This window comes from Pezoporus occidentalis, unplaced genomic scaffold, assembly GCF_034315485.1.
Source record: "Pezoporus occidentalis ecotype Australia unplaced genomic scaffold, CSIRO_AGI_Poc_V1 ctg199, whole genome shotgun sequence".
In the NCBI taxonomy this organism is placed as follows: Eukaryota; Metazoa; Chordata; class Aves; order Psittaciformes; family Psittacidae; genus Pezoporus; species Pezoporus occidentalis.
Window position 1 is genome coordinate 174,589 of NW_026913844.1, and position 17,848 is coordinate 192,436.

General features: G+C 47.0%; 1 protein-coding gene and 1 long non-coding RNA gene across 7 annotated transcripts in view; one reads left to right on the forward strand and one right to left on the reverse strand.

The window, feature by feature from the left end:
* Positions 1–3,858: 3,858 nt before the first annotated feature.
* LOC134163057 (uncharacterized) lies at positions 3,859–12,304 on the reverse strand. Its single transcript, XR_009964548.1, has 3 exons — positions 12,195–12,304; positions 4,103–4,230; positions 3,859–4,009 (listed from the first exon to the last, which is right to left on the reverse strand). It is a non-coding gene; the product is annotated as an uncharacterized LOC134163057 (long non-coding RNA).
* The window catches only part of ARHGAP32 (Rho GTPase activating protein 32), a 176,211-nt gene continuing 170,477 nt past the window's right edge, over positions 12,115–17,848 (forward strand). For 5 of the 6 annotated variants that reach the window (XM_062617593.1, XM_062617597.1, XM_062617598.1 and 2 more), the window contains exon 1: positions 12,116–12,278. The gene's annotated coding sequence lies outside the window, so the exon portion shown is untranslated. Of the gene's footprint in view, positions 12,279–17,848 lie in introns of all 6 variants that reach the window. The other variant, XM_062617594.1, reaches the window with a different exon arrangement.

Below are 17,848 nucleotides of genomic sequence, written 5' to 3' on the forward strand. Positions count from 1 at the left end.
AAGATAAGCATCTTGCGTCAACATTTAAGCCAATCTTTGGAGAAGGTCCAAAACACACTGGGGGTGAGATTTGCCCCACACACACTCACTCTACTGCCTAAACAAAGGAGAGCCAGGTTATTTCTATCCAAGCTCTGCCCTGTGCTGCAGGAAGAGCAGAGTGAGTTGTGGCAGTGCTTGGACCTGAAAGGCAACACTGTTAGAGGGACAATGTGACAGAGAATCAGTAATGAAAGCGTTAACCCAAGTCTGGGTTTGCATTGCCACAAAGGCAGCAGAAAAGAGGGGTGACCTCTCGGGTTGGATGGCTGAGAAGGCACCAGTTGTAACTTCAGCTGCACGGGCAACCACTGCTGTAAAGTTCTAGCATGCTTCACCAGTTCCTTCTGAATAGGAAACTAATGAGTGGCATCAAACGTGCTGTTAAGGAAAAGCCAAACCTTCTCCACACTTGGGCTCACAGTCAGCAGCTCTGCAGGGCTGGGTTAGGCTGTGGACCAGCCCGCAGCAGTGCTCAGCTATGAAAGATGTTTAGCCAGTATTAAAGCCCTTGTTAAGAGCCATCCACATCTTGTTCACATTTATCCAACAGCCTGCTCCTGCTAAGAAACATTTGACAGGGCAGAGCTCTGTCAAACAGCTCAGAGCTTGTGGCTGCTGTCAAGGGCACCCAAGCCAATGTTGAAAACATAGAAGGAGAATACAGCACACTGTGAAGTCAAAGATGCTGCTGATCTACCTGAACTAAAGCTGCCTACTGAAACAGGCCCCGACTTCCCAGCTCATAACGGAATTCACAGAGCACAGTGTGTCTGTCCTACAAAGGATGTGTGCCTCTTGCAAATGAAGAGGCATTTCCTATGTTTACTATTCAGGTCTATTGTTTGGTACATCAAAAAGAAGTGATCACGCTGGAGGAGGAGAATGTTGTTCTGTTTTACAGAGCTAAAGCTGTCAGTATTGGGTTTTGCCTTGATACAAGCGAAGCAAAGAATACCCCATTCAGATCAAACTCCATTTCCTGGCTGTTGTGGCATGTGGGACAAAGCAGCGAGTCAAACTAGAAGGGAAAAGGGATGAGGAGAGTAAGGCACAGCACACCGGGCACGTCTCCTAGACTTCTAGTTGCCCCAAAGCTAAGAAACCCACAGAATCTCCTTGTCATTGCAAAGCTTCTCAACATCCTCAGATGTGTCCCCAACATCAGAAGGACATGGAGCTGTTGGAGCAAGTCCAGAGGAAGCCACAAGGATGCTCAGGGGCTGGAGCATCTCCCATATGAAGACAGGGTGAGAACATTGGGGCTGTTCAGGCTGGAGAAGAGAAGCTGCGTGGAGACCTCAGAGCAGCTTCCAGTGTCTGCAGGGGGCTACAAGGATGCTGGAGAGGGGCTCTGCATCAGGGACTGTAGTGATAGGACAAGGGGTGATGGGTTTAAATTGAAACAGGGGCAGTTCAGGTTAGATCTAAGGAAGAAGTTACCTACTGGGAGGATGGAACAGGTACCTCATGTGCTGAAGCAGTCCTTGACTGCCTGCTGCCAGCAAGCACTGCTGTCACACCGGGTGCATTCTTCACCTGGAGACCTAACCACATAAATATAGCCTTACAAGTTCCCAATTTAACAGAACTCCAGCAAGGACGGGTGGGCAACAGGTTCTGCAGCACTTGTTCCTCATGGCAATGAGGAAAAGAGCTTTATTCAGGAATTCATGGATTAATATACAGAAGACTAGATATTAAATACATCACATGGGACACTCTCCTCCCATCTTGCTCCAGATCGGTGCACGGTATGGAAAACTTGCCTTGCAAGGAATGTTCTTGTTTAAGTAGCTTGAGAAATTGGATTCCTTTGCTGCTGCTTGTTCTTCCTTAATCTCTCCTAATCGTAATAATGATTTTTTTTGGTCTGCAATGCATCTGACCTACTTGCACACTCTCCCTACCCTGCTGTTCTCTTCTATCTACATTCTCTGTGAAGTATCTTCATTCTCCCTCCCACCCCATTGCCTTTTCCATCCAATTTCTTCCCAGAAAATTAAGATCCTCGGGCAAAAGAGATGTTTTGATTCTCACCACCTAGTGAATGCTGGAAACCACATGCAGGGATTCTTCCCCTTTAACCAGCCCAAGCAATAACCTTTAGCAGTCCCAAGATACTGTTAGGCTACATAGGATTTGGTGAAGTGTTTGAACCACAAGAGACCTACGAAATGAAAGCAATTCCTTTTTTTTTAATCAGCAAAAAAGGAATTTGGCAATTAAAATAAATAAAAGAGTAATAAACCAACTTTGATTCAGGGACAGAAGGAAAATAGCTTTCAGTAGTGGCAAGGGCATCAATTCAGGCGAACAATACACCAAGCATCCTGAATTCTGTCTGATAGCTCAGGCATGAGGGTTTTCATGGAGAATTTACACTTAGGGATTACAGTGCCTGCCCCACTATGGGGTTAACAATTTTCCTCCTCCCTCAGCAATATTAAAACACCAGAAACACTGAATATTGTCAGGCTCTTAAGGCTAGGTACATAGGGCTAAAAGAAATCATACTGGGATGGAATCTTGAGCACTTAACGTGGGTGAGCATTTAAACTTGAGAGCCACGACACTTCAACTCTGGTACAATCCAGGAGGGAGGAGCCTTTTTACACCTCAAGCTCAGCAGTCACCTTATTTTCTACTGTAGCTACCTCCATTTTTAGGACTTTAATCTGAGTTGGAGATACTAGCGTAATAGGAGCAATAAATAGGGGTCTAAAAGGATGCTGGGGAGGGACTCTTCATCAGGGACTGTAGCAACAGGGCAAGGCGTGATGGGTTAGGGTTAATAATCTCTTTCCTCATTTCTGGCATTCTCCACTTGGAAACCAGTAGCAGGCATCTTGCCTCCAGATTCATATTTGAGAGCCAGTACTGCAGACTTTGCACCATTCTGTACCAGAATCCACTTCTATATCTCCCCTGTCAGTGTAAACCCATTCCCCCTTGTCCTGGCACCACCTGCTCTTAAAAATACTGGAAGATTTGGGAAGAGCAGGACAGAATCCTTGACAAAGCTTGACACACACCCCCCCAGCAGTCCCAAGTCCTCTTGTGTGTGCCAATGCTTCTTAACTCGCTGCTTCAGAAACAGTATTCCCCATTTCCTGCAGCACAGGGGACAGGAGAACCCGGGCTCGTGTTCAGGGAACAAAATGTTTAGAGCCAAGCAAGCAAAGACAAAAGGACAAGAGGAATCAAAGGGTGCTGCATCTGATCCAAGAACACAGGGGCAGTTAGAGTTTCACGAGTAAATTGCAATAAGTGGCAGGTACTGTGGTAGTCGGAGAGCTGAAAACCAGATTTCCTCTGCAAGCAGCATTACATAAAAGAAGAACTTAATTTAAAGGGACAACCATCCTCTCTGTGTCCTTTCCGCTGCTTTTAACGCTTCCGTGACAAACCAGCAAGACACCCTGATAGTGCAGCTTTACCCCCAGATCCCTGAGGGGGTTTTTCTGGATGCCAAGCCGAAGTACAATGAGGATACATGGCCAGATTCAGTCTGTCTCTGGCAAAGCAAGAGCTGAATCCGGACCTCCCACAGTTCAGGTCAGTGCTCGCAATCACGGAATCCCAACTGGTTTGTGTTGGAAAGGACCCTAAAGCTCATCCAGTTCCAACCCCTGCCATGGGCAGGGACACCTTCTACTAGAGCAGCTTGCTCCAAGCCCCTGTGTCCAACCTGGCCTTGAACACTGCCAGGGATGGGGCAGCCACAGCTTCTCTGGGCCCCCTGTGCCAGCGCCTCAGCACCCTCATAGTAAAGGATCCCTCCCTTTCAATGCCAACACCCCCCTCAGCACACGCACACTTCCAAGAAGGGGTGGGAAACTGGGCTCAAGCTGCCCTGATTTTCTTGATTAAAATTCCAGTGAATCATCTCTTGATTCCAACGTGCGGAATCCTGCAGATGGGATGTGCAGAATCCAGAGGAATGCTGAAAGACATCGTTTTCTCCCTCCTGTTCTCCATTCCACACATGAAATGAAGGTACTGGGGGCCATTCACAAACCCCACCATTCTAATGAACAGTGTATGCTGTCTTCTCAGACACCTCACAGAGGCTGAAGAGCTTCATCCAAGAGCAGCGCTTCTGCTTGCACTGTGCCTCCAGTGGATTCATTACAGGTCTCATTCCCACTGCCTATCTTGCACTTGTCAGAAGAGCTGCACAGAACTCCCCTAGAAATGAGAAGAAAACATATCCTAGAATAAGCAGGCTTAAAAGAAAAAGCAGCTTTTGACTGGAGTATATACATCTAATAGCTACTGATGATGCGAAGTCATGGAACCTGATGCTAACAAAAATCAGGTATCCCCAGAAGACACACAATAATAAATGTTCATTGCAAATCCAGCTCCTGAATCTGCTGCCTGCTGAGAGAATGAAGAATGACTCAGGCAGACCCAGGCACCTTTTCATTTCAGCTGCAAAACTGCTCAGGCTTCTGTGAGGATGCTACAGAAAGGTAAATGGGGGGGGTTTGCAACCAGTGCAAAATGGGCAGCCACAGCCCAGCCAGGAGCATCCTGGCCAGTTCCATAATGAATAACTGCCAGGAGGATTCCTGCCTTCATTCTTGGTTTATAAATGCACGTTTTCAGCCCATTTATGGAACAGGGATCGGTTCTTCCATCACAGACACATAACCTTATTCCCTGTCGTATTTCTGTTTATTAATGCCACTGCAAACCCTGCAGCAGTACCTGGTGCCCCTCCTTCACCTCTGAGCTGAGAACAAAGCTGTTATGCTGTTACCTTCAAAAACCTTCAGCAGCTCCAGTAACAGAACATTAGGCAGCAAAACTCTCATTTATTAAATACATTGGGATGCGCTTTCTGTTTCCTGATGGGCACATTTAATCAGCTTGTGTTTTCAAGGTGTTGATAGCACGTGGCCCTGCTCCAAAGACAGCCTGAGGGCTTCCAGAGCACAAGGGGTCTCAAAATCACAACACAGCACCGATGATGCAGCACTTTTAAACAGGTTTCCAGATGGAAGGAGGTGCTCTCCCTGTCCACCTCCTGACAGAAGAGCCCAGCAGGTGAAACAGACCTACAGCTCTGAATTGGCATGTAAAGTATATATTAGGGAACTGTCCTTGTAAGGGACGTTTCTTATCCCTTGTTTACTTGTCTTCGGGCCACGATGCTTGGCCCAACTCTCATTCTAGGATGCTCAGAGGCAGAGCAATCCCATAAAAGCATTGCAGACTTGATCTAAGGCCAATTTCTCTCCAGTGTCAGTTAAATCAATCAATGAAGGAACCTTTTAGCTAAATTCCCTGCTTATTTCTCCTCCTTTGTCTTTCCTCCCCATTGCCTGAAGCCACCCTCAACCTTCCCCTTCCTGCTGGTTGCAGTGCAGCTCTGGTTCACAGCATCATCTCCTGCAGCCGTTTTCTACAAGAGAACTTTACTCATCCCGTTATTGCTACACCCCGTAGCACCTCACATCTGCTCTTGATGAAGGAACTGCCACAGTTCTCATCATTACAACAGCTGGATTCATTACAACAGCTGGAGGGTGGTGAGGTGCTGGCAGAGGGTGCCCAGAGAAGCTGGCAGTGTTCAAGGCCAGGTTGGATCAGGCTTGGAGCAAGCTGCTCTAGTGGAAGGTATCCCTGCCTGTGGCATGGGGTTGGAACTGGATAAGCTTCAAGGTCTCTTCCAACCCAAACCAGGCTGTGATTCTATGTTATACGTCCCGTGTTGGGGGTTAAGCCACTCTCTAACAGAGATGGAGAATCTAAGACTGAAAATGCAAGACACTGTGCACTTCTTACAAGGCAGTTGTCCAGCTTGTGGCAGCTAAACCTCAGGCTTGATCCAGTCTGCTCTGTGCACTCACTTCAGGCAATGGAGAGACATGAATAGAAACAGGCAGCTCTGGCCACAGAGAGTCATAAATATGCAAATTATTACACAACCTAATTTGCATGAAGTAGGATGGGGTGCAGCACCAAAGCGGTCACTGTGAAAGGGAGGCAGGGGCTGGTGTACCCTGCGTGTTTCCTTTCCATCACAGCGTGCCTCCGATATTGTCCCCCAGCTGAGGAATAGTGCTGGGCTCCAGGACGTTGCTCTATTACCCTCAGCCCTGTACCTTTACCCTCTCAGTGGTGTGCTATGATCTTAGCAAGTCACAGAAGTGCTCAGCATGTGCTAAGTCTCCTCAGTCTTGCAGGACCCCTGCTTGCATGAATTCATCTCGATCACTTTCTATAGAGAGAAACTGTATATAAACTATAGGGAGAGAACTGCAATACAGTCCCACCTCCCTTCCCACCAAGGTCCCAGCAGCTAGGAGCTGGCTCTCCTGGGAGAAATAGGCATGTGATTGACCTAACTAGTCACTTGACTTCACAGATGCTTCATGGCACTATAGCTCCAGGAACATTTATGAGACTAGAAAGGAGGGGTTAAAGAGCAAGCAGTCAAAAGAGCAATTTTGCTCTATCCCAAGCACAGCACCACATTTGCACGCAAGGAGAAATCAGCCCAGTCCCTGGCAGAATTCCATTTGCACTCATCTGAACGGATGTGACCATCAAAGAGACAGGCTGGGATAGAAAGTTCTACTCTGCTCTGTTTGTATTTAGACATAGCTGAACTTTACACAGGCCCAGAGACTATGTGTGTACACTGGTTTGGTACCATTCAGGGCTTTAGAAATGAATTTATTCAGTTAACACTTCTCATCCTCCTCATTCCTCATATAACCAAACACAGTGTTTTCCACAGAGGTGCCAGAACAGGAAGAATTTGAAAAGGGTGGAAAACCATCCAATTCTTTGGATAAAGGCTACAGAATATTGGAATTCACACTGGTGTTTGCAAGCATTTTGAGTTTTCAATGGCTACTTCAGCCAAATCATTTCAGAAGAGGGCAGGTTTTCTGCTAAGCAGTCTAAATGACTGGTTCCTTTAAAACCTGATCGCAGTATATCTTTGTGAGTGTAGAATTCACGTGGATTTACAGTGCTGTGCACATATACAGAAATGTTGGGTTTGTCCTATATGAGTCAGGAGGATTCTCATACCTAAAGATGCTAAAACCCAAAAATAGATGAAAAACTCAAGCCATAAAATACAGTAGGGACAAAACCAATCTCCTATCTGTGCTGAAAAGGAGATGTCTGAACACAAAACATGCATATGGAAACAGTCACAGAGTGACCAGCTCAGCCATCAGCCCCACTGAGCCTGTATATCCATTGCCAGGAAAAGATACATTTATTTCCTGAAAACATGAGCAGGAATATTGGTAAAGACAGAGGCTTTCTCTCTCCTCCCCCAGAGCCCTCTCAAACATGCCAGGTTTGCTATTGAAGTTACTTGGATGAAGGCTCTTACCACTAACATCTATCTTGGGGAAAAAAAGCCTGGCTTCAGTTGTCAATAGCAATGCTGCCATCAGCTTTAACAGAGGCAAGATACCACACTTGGCATCTCAATCCTAACTGAATTACTGCAGTAAGCAACTGAAATGAAGATTAAGCTAAAACCTCAGAGCAGCTAAGACCTCAGAGCAACCTTCCGGTATCTGAAGGGGGCTATAACGATGCTGGAGAGGGACAGTTCATCAGAGACTGTAGCAATAGGACAAGGGGTGATGGGGTCAAACTGAAACAGGGGAAATTCAGGTTGGATATAAGGGAGAAGTTCTTTACTGTGAGGGTGCTGAGGCGCTGGCACAGGGTGCCCAGGGACGTGGTAAATGCCCCATCCCTGGTAGTGTTCAAGGCCAGGTTGGATGGGGCCTTGGGTGACATTGTCTAGTGTGATGTGCCTGTGGCAGGGGGTTGGAGCTGGATGATCTTAAAGTCCTTTCCAACACAAACCGTTCCATGATTCTATGATACTAAAGCTGAAATTAATGAAACTGATTGCATTTTTATGATGCTTTTTTTCTGGATGTCAAACACTTGCTTTGTAAAGACTGATAAATGAGATAATCTTTCTGTGCTGCAACCCCCTTGAAGCACCAGTCCAAATTCAACACCCCTATATAAGAAACTACACAATAGTGTGGCTCCCACAACCCTGCACCAGAAAGGGTTCACCTTTCTCCCTGGGTTGTATCTATCCAGGAAACTTAATCTCTAAATGGTGGCAGGAATTGCCTCAGTCGTGTCCCAAATCTGGCATGAGGCATGACTAATGCTTGTGATGTGCCCTGCAATACTGGGAGGAAAGGTTCTATAGGAATGCAAAGCAGCTTTCAGGAACAGAAATACATTGTCTCTCACTCTTCCTTTTCCCCATCTTGTTTGTTTCCTTTCACACTTCTTTGTTGTGGTCCCGGCTTACTCTGTGAACAGTCTTGTACTGTCTGGCAACGGCATCAGCATCCTCTCAAAGCAAACATCAGAAATCTCCAAATGCAGCTGATTGTCTTAGATATTTATCATTTCACTCCAAGAAAAATATTTACCAGAAGCAGAACATGAAGGAAAGATACAGTGTTATCTCCCATGAGCATCTTCTCAAAGCACAGCTGATATAACTAGCGATCAACATAGCTTCTCTCTACAGCTACTCTCAGCATCTGAGGCATTTCTCTGTTAGCGTTCCTGGACCAAAAAGGGCCTCCAACTGTTCTAAGCCAGGCAAAATCCCCTTCTTCACTTTTCCTTAGTGGAAAAAACAGAGTAGAGAAACAAAAGAACACATGGAACAAGCCCCATGGATCAAAAGGTCTTCACTCGGCAGAAAAACAACCCTGCTCTTGATAATAAATACATATTGCACCAGTTTGAAACCAAAAACCCGGGTCTGGAGGAACTGACACTTCCACCATTGCCATAATGGCCGCAATTCCTCCCTCTCATCCTTAGGGGAAGTTTCCTTTTCCTGAAAGCACTGGCTGCTGAGGTGATCAGGGCCGAGTGACCTTCAGATCCCACATGGAAAGGGCAGACAAGCCCTGCGGCACACAGCAGCAACCTCAAACTGGCAAAGGCTGAAGCAATTCACATCAGTCCTTTCCTGTTTGGGTGAACTGGATACGAGGGCTCAGTACTTTTCCTTCGGGTTGAAGCGTTTCCTGAAGAGCCATTAGAGTTTTCCAGAAAATCAACAAGAGCAAGGAGGGAGGAACAAGAAACAGGGAAAGTCTGAACAGGGAAAACGTTCTCCTTTTATTCTTTCCTTTCCTAAGCAAAGCTGTTGAGACAGAAAGCAAAGGCAGCAGCTTCAAATCACAAGCCACAAGCTTGGTGGGAGGCAGTTAAAGGGGAAATGCAGCACCGAGTCAAGACCTTTCTTTGATCTCCAGTTTTCCCAAGCTGCATTCCCATCGGCAGCCCACCATTTGTTTTCAGTTAGACAGGCAGAATGAAAACTCCTCTGTTTGGGAAGAGCAAACAAATTACACAGTGACACACAGCCAAAATAAGGAAGAATTCAAATCTCAAAAGAGCTGATGGCATCTAATGAGGAGGGCAAGGCTCATACTTGGGGATGCTCTGGGTATCTTTCATCCAGGAATTTCAAAGTCGCTCAAATCAGTGATGGGTAGATAGGGATCACCTCCTCACCCATTACTACATGGAGCCAGCAAGCTGGTGCCCCAAGGTTTTATCAGCAGCGAGTGTGGTCCTGGCGCATCCTTAATGAAGTTGACAGGTTTGACAGGATCAGAGCAGTAGGTTGTAGCAAGCACCAGCACAGTAAACGCCATGATTTTGCCCTGTCAGCACTGTAATCGATGTATTTTCTGCATCCTCTTAGTCCACACAACTACACTCTTCCTCATTTTAGGGGACATGGTACAACATCTTCATGATGGTCGAAAGAGGAGATCCTGACCCCCTACTCTGCTCTTCTGAGACCTCACCTGGAGTATTGTGTGCAGTTCTGGTGTCCTCAGCATAAAAAGGACATGGAACTGTTGGAACAAGTCCAGAGGAGGCCACAAGGATGATCAGGGACTGGAGCACCTCCTGTATGAAGACAGGCTGAGAAAGTTGGGGCTGTTCAGCCTGGAGAAGAGAAGGCTGCGTGGAGACCTCATAGCAGCCTTCCAGTATCTGAAGGGGGCCTGTAGGGATGCTGGGGAGGGGCTCTTCATTAGGGACTGTAGTGACAGGACAAGGGGTAACGGGTTCAAACTGAAACAGGGGGAGTTTAGATTGGATCTAAGGAGGAAATTCTTTCCTGTGAGGGTGGTGAGGCACTGGAATGGGTTGCCCAAGGAGGTTGTGAATGCTCCATCCTTGGCAGTGTTCAAGGCCAGGTTAGACAGAGCCTTGGGTGAGATGGTTTAGTGTGAGGTGTCCCTGCCCATGGCAGGGGGGTCGGAACTGGATGATCTTAAAGTCCTTTCCAACCCGAACTGTTCTATGATTCTATGATTTACTGTCTCCTGACACGTGGAGCCCCAACCCCACCGACGTCCTCAACTCCGGTTCTGTTTGTTGGCATCTGGCACCGCATATGCTGACACAAAGCAGTTCGCGTGTCTCAGAGCTATTGTTCCAGACTCTGCACATTTACAGTTACCATGAGTTACTCCCAACAGGCTCTGAAAATGTTCATTGCCACAACCAAAAAGTCTTCAAATCTCCTAAAGCTCACACCTCAAACTTCTGCATGCTTCCAGCTTGCTTTAGTCACCCAATGCATTAGCAAACAGTGCTATTTAACCACTCTGCATAGCTGGTGTCACCAGAGTCTTCATGTAGATCACATACTACACTTACAGTGTCTCACAGGTGGAAGTGACAACCAAAAAACATCAAATCCCTAACTATTCTATGATTCTATAAAGCACATCGGGTCAACTACTGAAACACAACACAGGGGTAAACTATCAAGAAGCTCCTACGCTACAGCATTGCAGGTCCCTTCATTCAACAAGGGACTTTGTGGCTAACACTTATAAAAGTTTGGATGGACTTTTTTTGCGGATAAACCAACACCATCTCAAGCCTGGGTTTAAAACAGCCGAAGCTTAACCAGAACAGAAGGCTTTGTATTGTGAACGGGGTGTGTAAATAGCGTGTCCACGCATATGCATGGCCTGTGATAGAGGTAAAGCATCCTTCTCGAGCTGGCACTGACACAGTGGAGGCACAGTGTAGCAAACCAATTAATGGTTGTAGTAAATCAATTACAGCACCAAGCAAACTCCAGGGCCTCTTTGACAAGATTTTGAGTGCTCTCCCCCGACAGGAATGCCTCAAAAGCTTCACACAGCCCCATCGCCAACACCAGCACACACTGAGGCCGATGCATGCCCCACCAAGCCCCTCGCTTGGCCCCAAACAACCCCTCTATTGATTTAGCATATCCATTATAACTCTCCAAGAACCAGAGGACAGAGAGTTTTGCCCATTTCTGCCATCAGTGCATTAAACTGTGACCAAAGGAGGTTGGAGCCAGGCTTCCTATGGATTTCGGGGGAAAATTAAATGCTTAACTGTCCCTGAGGTTGTCTGTTGGATGGAAGGACACTGATTCAGCTGCAGCCTTAGGTTTCCATAGTGGTCCTGTGTTACTTCTGATATGGTTTTGCTTCATGCTTTCATCTAGTAAGCATAAAGTTATAAAGGAGGTGGAAAAATGTGTTTGCTGGTGTGGCATCACATGTGCGATTCAAAGCTGTAGTTCAGCAGTACATAGACACGGTAGTGGTCCCCCAGCCATGGCCCCGGGATCCAGTTGTAGGAAAGGACGACAGAGATTTTCTTACTCCCACAAGTCGCTCTTAAGACACAAGGATGAATGGGGATAATCAGTTCTGCTAAAAGTAACCGATGGCAAGGTGTGAGGTTCTTAAAAGCGGCTCCAAAACTCTTGTTTCTCAGAGAAAACCACGTTAACCCCCCTGTGTGTTTTGTTACCTGAGCAATATTTATCACCTGAAGACTAAACAAGTATCTCCTAACCCACACCTCCCCTCCACATCCCCTCGCACCACACCGTTACCCCCCTCCACCGCCGGCCGGAGCTGCGCCCTCCCACCCGGTCCAGCCCCTCCTTCCCCGGCGCCGGGGTGGAGCCAACGAGCGGCGGCAGCGCGCATGGGCCCGGCGGCCCTTTCTCTGAGCCGGGCAGCGTGTGTGTGTGTGGAGGGGGAGTGAGCCGGACGCCGTTTCCCCTCACCCTCCTGCGGGGCCTTTCCCCGTCGTCGGCTCACCTGCGGCGGCCATGGCGGCGGGACGCGGCTGGTAGGCGGTGTTTGGAGCGCCGGGGCTCGGGCCCCTCGGTGCGGTGGAGCGAGGTGAGCGTGGGGATAAGGGCTCTGTGTCGCGATAGCGGCCTCAGTATCGCGAGGGGCGGCCCTGAGGGATGGGTGAGCTGAAGAGGGGATGCGCGTCGCAGCCTCGCCAACGGTTTGGACCCTTGGAGCCGAGGGATGGGCCGGTACCTCGGGGCCGTTCTCACGGCGATAAATGACCTAAACCGTCGTGCTGGTTTTAATTATTATTATTATTATTATCATCATCATTATTTATTTGTGGTTTGGCTGCCCCCCCCCGTTTTCCCTTTTTCCCCGCACGCCTTCAGTGCCCATCCTGCAGGGAAGGGCTCTGAGGCGGATCAGTTCCCTTCTGGCCACGGGATAACGTTGTAGGAAAGGAGGGATAATCGGCATTCCAGCCTGCCGTGCCTCTGAGGCGTGAGGAAAACGGCGCTGCGCGCCCCGGCTAGCGTGCAGCTGCCGCCCGGCTTTGTGCTCGGCCTCCTTCTCCATTGTCCTTTGTGGTGCTTGCAACAAGGCTCCTTTAACGCCGTGTTAGAGCTTTAGAGGTGCAGTGGAGGGCGGTGGGTCAGCGAGGGTGCTGTGCGGGTGACATGGGTGCTTGGAAGCGCGGTGCGAAGGGAGGAGCGCCCAACAGGCGTGGTACAGACGTGTGTGTGTGTGCGCACACACGTGTGGAGACGGGTTTGCGTGCGAGATGTTGGTTATCTCTCCCACCAGATCGCGGTGGGGAGGTGATGGAAGGGTCGTAGCGAGGAGAGATCCGTAACGCGTCTGGGCTCTGGGCGAGCAATGGCTTCAACTGGAGGAGAAGCTGAATTAACCTCAGTTCCGTGTGTATTGCTGTTTCCCTTCCTCACGCTGCTTCTCCTGCGAGAACGTGTCTCGGACCTCCATCTGGACCGGACCGATGGCTGTGAGGGATGTTAAGGTGATGGGAACGAGCCATTTTATGTTGCGCCTCTGTACTTTGCGCACAAGATCGCACAGAAAACAGCACTTTGGACAGAGGCTTGGACTTGGGTGTCCAATTTGTGGGGTTGGTTGATGCTGGCTTTGGTAAGACTGGAATTTAGAGGAATGGGTGGAAAGGCAAGAGGACAGCAGCTTAAAACATGCTATAAACCTCAAGTGCATTATCTGTAGGTGACCAGACAGTCCTCTTTGACATGGAACAGAATAAGCTTCCAAGACTCTTTAAAGTGTATTTGTTTTGAGGTTGGAGCATGGGTTTAGATACCTTTTTCTATGTGAGAGAGACAAATCCGGTGCACGTGCTTGTTCAGAGCTGTGCGGTATCTTCCCTGCTGCACAGATGTCTTTTCATTCCAGCTTTGCAAAATTAGGTTAGCCTTGAGTGAGCAATTTATTTTGGCTGGTAATTAAATTGTTACGTATTCCTCATGGTAAAAGAGCAAGCAGATAGTTCTTCTGCTTGCACTGATTTATTTTCATGAAACTACTGGGGGAAAGAACAGACCTGAAAGGGTTAACATGGTATCGATACCGTGCATAACATACAGAAATGGTACTCCATTGCCAGAAGCAAATTAGTAGTCAGCCTTTTCATCTTGTGGTCATAACCTGGGGTTTGTTTCAAGTATATAGGTCAAGTTTGCCAAGAGACAAAGAGCATCAGAGGCAGGTCAGCAGAAATATCAGTGGGGAATTGTTTTGCCTTGTGGACTTTCCCTATGGTTTGTAGCTGGGATGTTGCAGTGCTTTTGTGCCCCTCGCTAATGGGTTGTGAGCTATCAGCATCCCAGTTCTGAAGAGTCTGTTTTTCTGTGATGGAAAGTGAGGGAAAAGATGATGTCGTTGAATACAACATGGGGAATAATGCTACTTTGGCCATTTTCCCTTGGCCTTCTGTTTCTTTTGTGGACGTCTGAAAAGGAAATGTCATTTTGCTGTTTGAGTGCGTTGTTGTGCCTGAAGTGTCAGACCACACTATGGGGGTGATTCCAGTCAACTTCCCCCGTTTCAAACCAAACACGTCAACTACTGTCATATGTTTATACAAAAATTCGGTGTGTTTTGCAGTTCTACATATTTCCAAAAATAGGTGATGTTTTTCATTGTTATGGCTGGAAGAGTTTGTATAGGAGGCAAAAAATGGAATGGTTTCCCTTGGCCTTTGCATCCTCCTCTCCACAAGTACAAGGAAGATGTTGGCTTCTTCAGGATTATGTTCATTTGCACTTCCTCTCACAGTATTCTTATCTGTGTAGTTCTGTGTGATTCCAGCGGTTGGGACCAAGGCTGGAGCTGTTGTCTCATAGCTCGTGGCTCGATACCATTTTGGCTGATTACAGGGTTAGGGCAGAAAGGGAAGAAGCTGTAAAGAGCTGCAGGAAAATGAGTACATTTTACTTGCAAAGCCCTGGACTAATTGCTCTCGTGGCACTGTAAATGTGGGTGGCTTCTGTCAGATAGCATGTGCTCATGCAGGGCCAGTTCCCTCCCCAGTTCCAGGATCTGGGTTCAGTGTGGTTTCACGCTGGGTTTCAGTGGGCTGCAGCAGCATCTCCTACAAGCAGAGCTTTTGAGCTTCATGATCAGGGGATTTGATGATGAACGTGGTAAGGCTGAGCCAATAAAGCAGCCTGAGATACCCATTCTTCTCCACATCCAGACCCATTCTCCTCCACCCATGGTAAGGCTGAGCCAGTAAGGGGCCTGAGAGACCCATTCTCCTCCACATCCAGACCCATTCTCCTCCACCCATGGTAAGGCTGAGCCAGTAAGGGGCCTGAGAGACCCATTCTCCGCCTCCAGACCCCTGACAGACCCATTCTCCTCCACCAGATTTCCTGCAAGGATTTGAACTTGAAGATGAGCACATGCGATGTCTGTGCGTGTCGCAGTGAAAGTTGTTAGTTTCACTGCTTGGGTCTGGTAGCTTTCCTCAGGATGTCTGTTACCTTGATATGAAATAAATCAACTGAAAGGTCTATCAACTTTTAAAGCCCACAGCTGTTTTCCTTGGGAAAAGAAGTCAGTTTGGTGTCTGGGTCACTGAGTCTGGTCAGTGGGAGCCTGTGGATTTCTAGAGTGATTTCTATTGTGATGCTAATCCCTTGCGCAGGCTGGCTGTGCGAGAAAGGGATATGCATACTGAGGACGCTCAAGGGAAGCCATTTGGTTTAGTTATTGTTATGCAGATGGAGTCTTCCAGCCAACCAGCATTTGGAGAATCACATAACCTGAGGTTATAGTGCTGGGGGTCAGCGCCAGTTTGGTTGAAACCGTTTCTTTTCAGCATGAATTTGGGGGCTTTTTGTTTGGTTTGGGTTTGTTGGTTTGTTTTTCAATCCATGTCGTAGCTGAAAACAAATTGGTGCTTTACAATCAGAGTTGGGAAACTGAAAGTTTTCAGTTTTAAGCCTTGTGTTGGGTAAAAAGTGTAGGAAGGCAGCAAAGTTGGCACTCCATTGACACAGCTATGAGCTGCTCAGTCGAATCCTGCCTCTACTTCTGATGGGGACTCGCTGCCTTTCCGCATTGCCTCAGTTTAGGCTGTGTAAAACACTTCAGACCGTTGCACAGCCTGTGTGGGAGGGTTCATAAATGTGTAAAACCAGGTAAAATATGTAAGTCTTACTCAGCAGAGTTTATTTGTTTGCTGTGTATTTGTTCCCTAGAGGTTGTTTTAGGAATAGGAAGTACTGGAGTAATGGCAAAGAGAAAGGAATGCTCCAGGTTAGTCTTTGGTTGCATGTTATACGTGATGCAGCTGTATGTGGTTTTCCTCCTTTTAAAGATCCCAGCTAACACCATGGGGGCTTCTGCAATATGTTATTAGGGTAGGGTTGATGTTCATGTATTAAGAAGCCTTTCTGTGTTTTGTGTTTTTTTTTTGTGTTGCTGGAGTCCAGAGTAGATCAGCATAGCACATTTTTTGTCTCTCTCGTGTTGCATGCTTTGGAAGTGTGCAAAAATAATTAAAAGCTGCCCTTTAAACTATTTAGTAAATTGGATTTGCTTTTACCAGCAGTGGCACAGAAAGTTAATCGTGTTTAAGCTGCTGGTGACTTTCCCAATCTGATTTTACCTGGCAAGAAACTTTACTACCCAGTTGTTAAATGCAGTTAATGAAGTGCTGATTGTTTAAGCTGATAAACCAATGCTACCATGTTTACTGCAATCGCTTTGGTAAATGTGTGTATGTTTCCCTATGTTATCATCTTGCTTTTTGTTAAACACAGTATTAACTACCATCAGACTTACAGTTAGAATCTATTTAGATGCTATTGTCAAGTGATGGTTATGACATTTAACTGTTATTATCCACTGGGTGCACTTTGGCTCCGTCTTGGTTACACATGTGTAATTCTGGAGTTCATAGTGTTATCTCTGAGTCGATAGCTGAGAATATGGCGCAGCAGCTTCGGTCTTTTAACCTGTGGTTTCGAGGATAAAACTGAGCCCATCCTGTTGATGTGGCTTGAAGTCACCAGCTGTAGCAGTAGTTCAGCGCAAACTACTGATCAATGACTCATTCATGCTCTTGTCACGTCAGTTTCTTTGGCTTGAAGTCACTACTTGAATCAATAGTTCAGCGCAAACTACTGATCAATGAATCATTCATCCTCTTGTCACGTCAGTTTCTTTTGCTGATGAAGAAGCTGCAGTTGCTGCCCCTCCATTCCCTTCCTGATGTGCCCAGTGCTTTGCCTGTCGACATCTTGTCCCTTGCTGGTTGCAGGTGAAAAGCATTGATTTAGCATATCCATTATAACTCTCCAAGAATCAGAGAACGGAGAGTTTTGCTCATTTCTGCCATCAGTGCATTAAACTGTGACCAAAGGAGGTTGGAGCCAGGCTTCCTATGGATTTCAGGGGAAAATGAAATGCTTAACTGTTCCTGAGGTTGTCTGTTGGATAGAAGGACACTGATTCAGCTGCAGCCTTAGGTCTCCATAGTGGTCCTCTGTTACTTCTGATATGGTTTTGCTTCATCTTTTCTAGTAAGCATAAAGTTATAAAGGAGGTGGAAAAATGTGTTTGCTGGTGTGGCATCCCATGTGCAATTCAAAGCTGTAGTTCAGCAGTACATAGACATGGTAGTGGTCCCCCAGCCATGGCCCCGGAATCCAGTTGTAGGAAAGGAAGACAGAGATTTACTTACTCTCGTAAGTTGCTCTTAAGACACAAGGATGAAAGGGGGTGTTCTAACAGCTTTGTCAGATTGAGATAATCAGTTTTGCTAAAAATAACTGATGGCAAGGTGTGAGGTTCTTAAAAGTGGCTCCAAAACTCTTGTTTCTCAGAGAAAACCGCGTTAAATCCCCTGTGTGTTTTGTTACCTGAGCAATATTTATCACCTGAAGACTAAACAAGTATCTACTGATACGTTAAGCTGTTTGGTTTTTAATTTCAGTACCAGTGTTTCCTGCCACTTGGGAGGTGAACTTTTTGCTCTCAATCTTCGTAATGCTCAAGGTGTGTGTGAAAAGGAAAGAATGGTGCTCAGTGTTTCGAAAGCAGATTAGCCACATGCTGGGCAGATCTGTCGTTATCTCAACACTTCATGGCCCACTCTGGGCACCAAAACGAACTGTCATGGTTTAAGCCCAGCCGGTAAC